Raw genomic sequence first — 8,853 nt, 5'->3', positions numbered from 1 at the left:
TTAAAGGTGTCCACTGATTATGCCGGAAGTGGGGAAAAATAATGTTGGTAACATGGAGGCAAAACTGTTAAATAAAGCCCCTTGTTCAGTGTGTGGTGCTAAGTAATGGTAAGAAAACAAACAAATAAACAAACAAACGAAAAAACTCTCTGCCTTGGAGAGACCACATGGTGAGTAGAATAGCCCAGAAACATTTTCTTTTGGCAAAGATTATTCCCCCCCCACAAACTCCATGGCATAATAGCACCGAAAGTAATAATTATTAGGCTTTCTTGACTATATTCCAAGGTCATTTATGGCAGTCTCAGGCCATAGATAATAATTAAAGCCACCTGTCCTTGGTTTTCTCATCTGCAAAATGATGGACACTTTCCAGCTGCCTGTATTAATGCAAGATTGTCAGAGTGGCTAGAGACCATCTGTCTAGTACCACAGGGAGTTCAGGAATGGCCATAAAAAGAGTTGGGCACCTTCCAGCCTTCCAGGCTGTCACACACAATAAAGCCCTGGCTTCTGAACACTGGCACTCATCCAGGCGCCACTTGGGTTGATGCAATCTCTATTTGATCAGATGAATATGATTTCCTTTTCATTGTGCCTAGTCATAATGTCTAATTATTGAAGGCAAAATAAAACTATAAATTCCAATGATGAGGCCTATTCCTAGCTAAGAACCTGCCATCCAGCTGTCAGCCATATTTGCAGATGATGCCTGGGAACTTGAGAAGATGAGATGTTTGAATCTTATCGCTTCTTTGGATAAGGTAGAAGGACCCGATCTTTTCTTGGAAAACTAGAAATTGGTAAAGTTTGAAGGGGCTCCCTAGTGTGTGTGAATTTTGAGAACAAAGATATGAAAGGGAATTTGGTGATATATTCTCTTGATCTGAATAGTACAATACAATTAGTGTATGTAGAAAACTCTATGCTAGGCTATCAACGCAACAGTTATTATTATTATTATTTCAACTTGGAAGAGGAGGAAATTAAAACTAGGAGAATTTGAACAACTTGACCAAGCCCACACTGCCAGCACTGCAGCCAGATTCCAAACCAGGCTTTCTGACTCTAAATTAAATAATCCCTTCACTATATCCTGCTGCCTCCCTCATAATTAAGGAAAATTATACATAAGAATGAAATTAGATACATTTGCCAGAGAAATGAGAAATGGGTTTAGCTGACTCAGTATGTAAAGAATATGTGGGAAATTGCCTGAAGGTGGCAATGGACTTCGATATGTTACCTGTGGATTACTCATTCTACCTTGGAGCCCATTACTGTGCTAGCTGGACCTACATCAACTTATCTTTTATATATTTAAAAATCTGATATCACAGTATTTCTCTATAATAAACAGTGGTTTTTAACCTTGAGGCTCTCATGAATTCTCTGAACTGTCTTCCAAGGAAAATATGCACACAGGATTCTTGCCCCTCCCCTTTAAAATCAACCTGGTCCTCCATTCTACTCCCATCTCCAAGGTTAAGGAATCCTCTATAGGTCTGAATTTACAAACTGCCCTGAATTTCTGGGCTATAGAAAAATCTTCATAGGTTTGAGGTGGTTGAGCCTCTTAGGTTGTCAATTTTTCTCTGCACGAGTCCATGTCTGAGTTGACGACAGATCATTTATTGCAAGGTCATATGAATTTTCTTTCTACCCAACACCAGATATCTAGATATATGATGCTAAAAATTTATCTTTTTTCACTGCTGAAAAAACATAAAGCCTTAAAGCCTGAAATAGAACTTGGCACAATTACATAGTATATTTTATATGTTTTATTTTTTGCACTATAGATACAAAACATTATGTGTGTAAAAACTGTTTGGAAATTAATCACGGAAGTGCAATGGGACAGCTTGTTCTTTGTTGCTCAGGGCTGGAATGTGGGTGGCACGATCACAGCTTACCTTGACCTACTGGGCTCCAGCAATCCTTCAATCTCCACCTTCAAGTAGCTGGGACTATAGGCACATGCCACCACACCTGGCTAATTTTTAAAATTTGTTGTGGAAATGAGATCTATGTTGCCTAGGCTGGTCTTGAACTTTTGAGCTCAAGAGTTCCTCCCACCTTGGCTGCCATACCTGGACAGCAACTTGTTTTTTTTTTTTTTTTTTTTTTGAGACGGAGTTTCGCTCTTGTTACCCAGGCTGGAGTGCAATGGCGTGATCTCGGCTCCAACCTCGGCCTCCTGGGTTCAGGCAATTCTCCTGCCTCGGCCTCCTGAGTAGCTGGGATTACAGGCACGCATCACCATGCCCAGCTAATTTTTTTGTATTTTTAGTAGAGACAGGGTTTCACCATGTTGACCAGGATGGTCTCAATCTCTTGACCTCGTGATCCACTTGCCTTGGCCTCCCAAAGTGCTGGGATTACAGGCGTGAGCCACAGTGCCCGGCCCAGCAACTTGTTTTTAAAGGGAATTTGTTTACAATTTCTCTTTTATGTATACCATCACTGTAGATTTCTGGCATATAAACTTTATCAAGTTAAGGAAATTTCCTTCTAGTCCTAAGTTTCTAAGAGTTATTTTTCTTACATTAAAAATAGATATTGGACTTTATCAAATGTTTAGGTTTGATTGACTAATTTAATAATTTTTCTCCTAAAGTTTTTCAATGTGGGGAATTACATTGATAGGTTTTCTAAGAATAAACCATCCTGGCATTCCTGGGATAAATCTTACCTATATTATTATGTCATGTTGTATTAGTCCTTAATATACTATTGAATTCAGCAAGCTAATATTTTGTTTAGGATTTTTGAATTGATGTTCACAAATTAGATGACCTATAATGTTCTTTTCTTATATTAACCTTATTTAGCTTTAGAATCAAGATTACATGATTGGATCTTTAAAATAATTTAAATTAAATTCAGAAATCTGTCTTTTAGTTGGTGGGTTTAATATTCTTAAATTCATTATAATTACTGTGCTAGTAGGACCTATCCTGCCAACTTATTCCTGTTTTCCATGCATTGTAATTTTTAAATATATTCTTCCTGTTTTTCATAGAAAGATCCAGTTTCTTTCAGAATGCTCAGAAGTTAAATGTTTAAAATTTAGAAATTAAACTTTTAAACATTAAATGTTAAACAGAATGTTTAAATGTCATTTATAAAAAAGTTAAACATTCGGAATGTTTAGAAGTTTAACTTTTTTGTTTTGTTATAATGTTATTATAAAACACTTTTGTTTTGATAATGTTATTTACATTATATATATTTTATAAAATATTATAAAAATATGTTTTTTAAATAAGATCAAAATGACGGTTACCTCTTACTTCAGATCTACTTTTATGTTTATTTGTCCCTATTGATTTTTTAAAATGTATTGATAGCTGTATTTTCTCCTAAGAAAACAAAAGCATTAGTGCATTTCGATTTCTCTTTGATCTCTTCAAGGACCACATTTTGCAAAATTAAATACAATGTAGTGTAATATAAGTGGTGTTCTCTGGACTTGTCTAATCATGTTATTTTAAAGATATTTTGTTCTGTGTTGTTATGTATGAATTTTCTCTTTTTTCTAGCTTTAAGAGAACTCGTATAATAAACTTTACCCAGTTTTTGATGACCTTTTGCTCTCATATGTCTTGCAACATCCTCCTGGGTCACTCTTTTCATTTGAATGTTTTCACCAAGAGCAATTTTAATGGGAGTCTTGAAGGTCTGAAGATGTCTTTGTTATTTTACAGTATTAAAATGACAATTTGGCTAGATTTAAAATTATAGGTTAGTGTTTGTTTTCTTAAGTACTTTTAAAAGTATTTCTTCATTATGTGCTTGCATCTAGTTTTGCTGTGGAGAAGTATACTGTCATTTTGATTCTTATTCCTTAGCTATGGATATGTTCTTTTTCTCAATAAGCTTTTAGAATGTCCTTTTTGTATTAATTGTTTTAAAATTTCATTATAATGTATCCAAGTGTTTGTTTTACCTTAACTCCATTGCTGCCCATGAGCTGTTTCAATCAAAGATTTTTTATCTTAAAAAAAATTTTAGGAATTTGTCATTTCTGTAAGACAAGGTCAAGGCAAGAAGGACCATTACTACCATTGCTACTTGTCATAGTACTGGCCAACACTGCAGGAAAGGAAAGAAATAAGAGATGGAAGAATTGGAAGGGAAAAAGTAAAACTTCATTACTTTCAGAAGAGATCACCTTCTACCTAGAAAGACTATGATAACCAGCAAACTATTAGAATAAATACAATAATCCAGCAAGGTTTCTAGAAATAAGATAAACTCTCAAATATTAGAATTTTTCTATAGCATCAATAACCAACTAGAAAATTATATAAAAAACAAGATGCCATTCACAATATCAACAGAAACTATAACATAATTGAGAATTAGCTTATTTAAGAATATACTATGCTTCTGTGGAGAAAATCTGAAAACTCAAATAATAAAAAACATGGAATATGATCTGAGGAGATTGAGGGTTGTCCCATGCTTAGCTGGACTAAATTAATTTTATAATGATATCAATCTTTCCCAAAGTAATCTATAAATTCACTGAAAACGAATCAAAATTTTAGGTTTTTTTTTTTTTTTTTTTTTTTTTTTTTTGGCAGAGTCTTTCTGTGTCGCCCAGGCTGGAGTGCAGTGGTGTGATCTCAGCTCACTGCAACCTCCATCTCCTGGGTTCAAGCTATTCTCTTGCATCAGCCTCCTGAGTAGCTGGGATTAGAGGTGCCTACCATTACGCCTAGCTGATTTTTGTATTTTTAGTGGAGACAGGGTTTCACAATGTTGGCCAGGCTGGTCTCAAACGCCTGACTTCAGGTGATCCATCCATCTGCCTCAGCATCCCAAAGTACTGGGATTACAGGCATGAGCCACTGTGCCTGGGTATGTTTTGAGGAACTTGATAAACCTATATGAAACTTTTAAGCTGTACTATAACAAATAACAATGAAAACTGTAAAGTACAAGAACAATGAGACCAATAAAATAAAATAGGTTTATGTACATAAAGTATGTATTTCTATTCAAAAAGCACACTAAGAATAAAGTTAGCAGATGACAAGAGTGAAGAAATTTGTGTTGAGCAAAACTGAAAATATCTAGAATTGTACATCAAGAATACAGATGTACAAAGAACTACTGATCAACAAGAAAAGGGCAACCCCGGTAGAGAAATTGGCAAAGGAATGAACACACATTTTAAACTGGCAAGAACGGATACTACACTTGACCTTAGCCAAAAGGCCTAGAAGTGATTGAACAGGCATTTTGGAGAAGAGAAACTCCATAGGGTTAACATGCATATGAAGACATGCTTACATGCATTAGTATTAGTAATGTAAAACAAACCACCACACTATCACTACACTACTACACTGAAATAAACCACTGCACTGTTGCTATCACTACATCTACTACACTAGCAACATTTAGACCTTGGATGATGCCAGGTTTGGTGGTAAAGCAGAAACATGAGAAGCTGGGGAAGAATGAACTGCTGGTGGAAGTCTTGGACAGCAGTTTGTTTGTATTTAGTTCAATTAAATATATACCTATTATTTGACCCAGTAATTCCACCTCTGGGCATATAACTTCCAGGAAATTTTCATATGCCTTTGAAAAAAGATGCACATAAGAATGTTCATCGATGCTTTGTTTGTGGAAGAGGGAGTTGGAGACAATCTGCTTAGGTGAAATGCAGTGCTTGCACACCATGGAATACGTTGCAGGTGTTAGAAGTGTGACACAGAATGTCTACACCAATGTGGATAGCTCTTACAACACTGTGCTGAATTAAAACAATAAGAAACAGTCTGAAATGTATAACATAACATCATCTATATGAATTAAACATCTATACATGCCAAACAAAACCTATCTTATAAGAACAGGTATGAATGTCTACAAATAAAAGGCTCAACATCAACCACTGAAAAGAGTTGCCCTGATTGGAATGGTGGGTGGGTGATGAGGGTGTGAGGGGACAGGAAAAAGAATAGACCTGGAAAAGGAGGGGGAAAGTAGAAGAAAGAATAAATCGATTACCGAGAAAATGAATGAATGAGTGAATAAGATAGGGGCTCTTCATAAATCAGAAATGACGCAGCGTCATGAATGAAGATGATTAAAGGCCAAATGAAAAGATTAAGACTTGGCAGAGGTAATGGCATATAATAAACACTCTAACTATCTATTAAATGATGGAAGAAATGAAGTCGATGGTGAATCTTTTTGCAAAGCTAAAATTTCTTTTACAATACACATCAGTGCTCTTTAAGAAATTATTTTAGAAGTCTTGATCTTGGTATATCAAATTCTTTAAAAATGGGAGCACGCCTGTATTTGGAGACATCTGGACCACATTCACAGATTTTTTTTTTTTTCTTTTCTTCCACTTCTTGAGACATTGCATAAACATAGTCGCCTCTTTTGAACTATGCCATGAAGTTTGACTTTTGATTCTAAGTCACAGAAAATATTTTCCTGGAAAATATGTGCTGTTTTGATGAAGTCTTGATTCCAAAGCACCTGCTTATATGTGGTCACTGATATGCAGGGTATTTGCTGGAAGAAATGAGCTGGAATCTGCCCATGAGCTTTGAGGCTGTAAGAGGTGGTGGGCTTTATTGCTGGCCCTGATGGTGGGCTTGCCTACTGACGTTTTTTTTTCTGCCACTGTACAAGGTCTGATTTGTCAGAGTATCTCTGGGTTTCACCTTTTCCTTCCCTCTTTCCAAAGGACAGAAATTTATCCCAGGGGATATAGCTTCTGTTGATCTGCTTTAGTTTGAATAATAGTGATCCTATATTACTACTAACAAACATAGCTGACACTTGGCTTTTACTGTTTTCTACCTAATGAATACCTTTTAGTTTAATTATTTAGAGCTCTGGCTCTAGTCAGATGAACTTGGGTCTGACACCACCCTATAATCTGATAGCCTGGTGACATTGGGCAAATGACATTCCCTAAGCATTTGTTTATTGCTCTGAACAATACAGATAGAAGTTTTCTTACAGAGTTTTTGTGGTGACTAGATTAGTTCATGTATTTAAGGCTTAATAAGGAGCCTCTTGCACAGTGAGTGGTTATTATTATTACTTTGTGGAAATGATCATGGTAGGCCTGTGGGGAGACACTGAGATGAATAAGAAAAAGTTCTCAATTTCACGGGCTTGGAGAGAATGAGACATAATCAAAATAGACAAAAGACAACCTATGGGAGAGAGGACCAGTGAGGTCATAGCCTCCTAAGAACCTGTGAGACATTCACAGAACTGGTTCTTCATTTTATAAATGAGGAAACTGAGGCTAGAAGAGTTATGTGACTTGTTGAAGGGGACACAGCAAGTGAGTGTCAGAGCCTTCATGGGAACCCACGTCTCCTGTGATTGAGCCAGGCTTGAGGGATGTGCCTCTGTTTCTCATGAAAACTCCTCAGTGCAGTCCAAGGCCTTGCCATGCTGCCCCCTGCCAGGCCAAGGTGCAGGCTGTCAGCTGCTGCAGCATGGGGGCCTCCACTGTCCCGAACTGCAGAGGCTTTGTGGGGAGGGCTTATTCCCAGCCAGGAGACAGCCTCCCTGGCATTTGAGTGAGTCATTTATGAAATGTGGACATCAGTTCTCTTCAAGACTTGGCCTCAAATCAACAACCCATTAGAGACATTAATTCATAACTTCATCAGATGAAGTTTCTCCTTGAGAAACTTACATGATGTGACAATTCACCATCATGTAATGAATTGATAAAGTGCTCTAAGAGCTGAAAAGAGCGACAAATATTTTCTGGGCTAAGGGGTTTGTCCCAGCAAGAGAGGATGGCAAAGTCAAAGGAGGGAATTGCACGGGTATTCGGTGGTGCTTAGAGGGCACTGGGACCAGTGGTTGGAGGGTTATGGGTGGTAAGGCTGGAAAGGAAGGCAAGGGCTCAATAGTGGGAGGCCTTCTAGACCTCCAGCTCTGTGGCTGAATGAAGGTGAATGCTTTGTAGGCTGGAGGATAGCATGATCAGGTCTAGGTGGTGCAAGATGGCTCTGAGGCACTATGGACTGCAGAGCAGCAAGGCCCCACACCTGCTCTAGGGGCAGTGTTCAAGGCGTCTTGACCCCAAACTGGCTGAGTCCCTGGAGCCTGAGCATGTGGACCTCAGATATGCAGTGGCAGAAGATTTCCAAACTGGGAAGGAGCTGGTTGCCAATACCCTCTACACTTCCAGGTGGTGAACTCATGACTTTTACTTCAAGAAACTTCCTGTTATCAGTGGGTGGGCACTCCCAGAGAGGCCCTGTTCATCCTGTGCCTACAAGCCCAGCTCCAGTCAAAAAGCACGGGCACGTTCTCCTTTCTTCCCTGAGAGGGTTGGCCTCTTTCTTCGTGAGCATAGCTGCCATCAAAACGAGCGCCCCCATATTTCAGCATGATTAAGCCTTGCCATTTTGGGGATGGCTGGGGGCGAGGGGAGGGGCTATTGTGTTTCAAAATGGAATAAACAGAAAAGCAATATTAAAAGAATGAGAAGGTTGTTTACTGAGGCTTGAAGAGATGAGATGACAGGTGTTTCCTCCGTGTTGAGAACCAGTGACCCCTGGGAATCGCATTTCCCGAAGAGCAGGCACCCATGGCGGGCTGAGTCCTACCCCATGCCCTGCACGCACTATGCAAAGCCCAACGTTTTCCAGAGGGGTTTTTGGGCTCATCACTGGACTGGGGAGGGCTAGACATGGGGTCCCCACAGCTTGCCCCACACCACCTTCACACCCACACCCAGCAGGTCCCCGTGGGGCCAGGGCAGGCTGTGGCCGCCTGCACTGCGCTGTTGCTCTGTCCCAGCTGGCTGGCTCCGGGTGTGGAGCACTCTGGGTTGGGGCC

The 8,853-nt window shown here is 38.9% G+C and overlaps 1 non-coding gene across 1 annotated transcript; it reads right to left on the bottom strand.

Annotated features, from left to right (window-relative positions):
* Positions 1-5,053: 5,053 nt before the first annotated feature.
* LOC120364881 (U2 spliceosomal RNA) lies at positions 5,054-5,241 on the bottom strand. The gene has a single exon (XR_005580009.1). It is a non-coding gene; the product is annotated as a U2 spliceosomal RNA (small nuclear RNA).
* Positions 5,242-8,853: the final 3,612 nt, after the last annotated feature.

The sequence above is a fragment of the Saimiri boliviensis genome, chromosome 6 (genome assembly GCF_048565385.1).
Source record: "Saimiri boliviensis isolate mSaiBol1 chromosome 6, mSaiBol1.pri, whole genome shotgun sequence".
Classification (NCBI taxonomy): domain Eukaryota; kingdom Metazoa; phylum Chordata; class Mammalia; order Primates; family Cebidae; genus Saimiri; species Saimiri boliviensis.
This window is presented reverse-complemented; position numbering and strand designations above follow the sequence as displayed.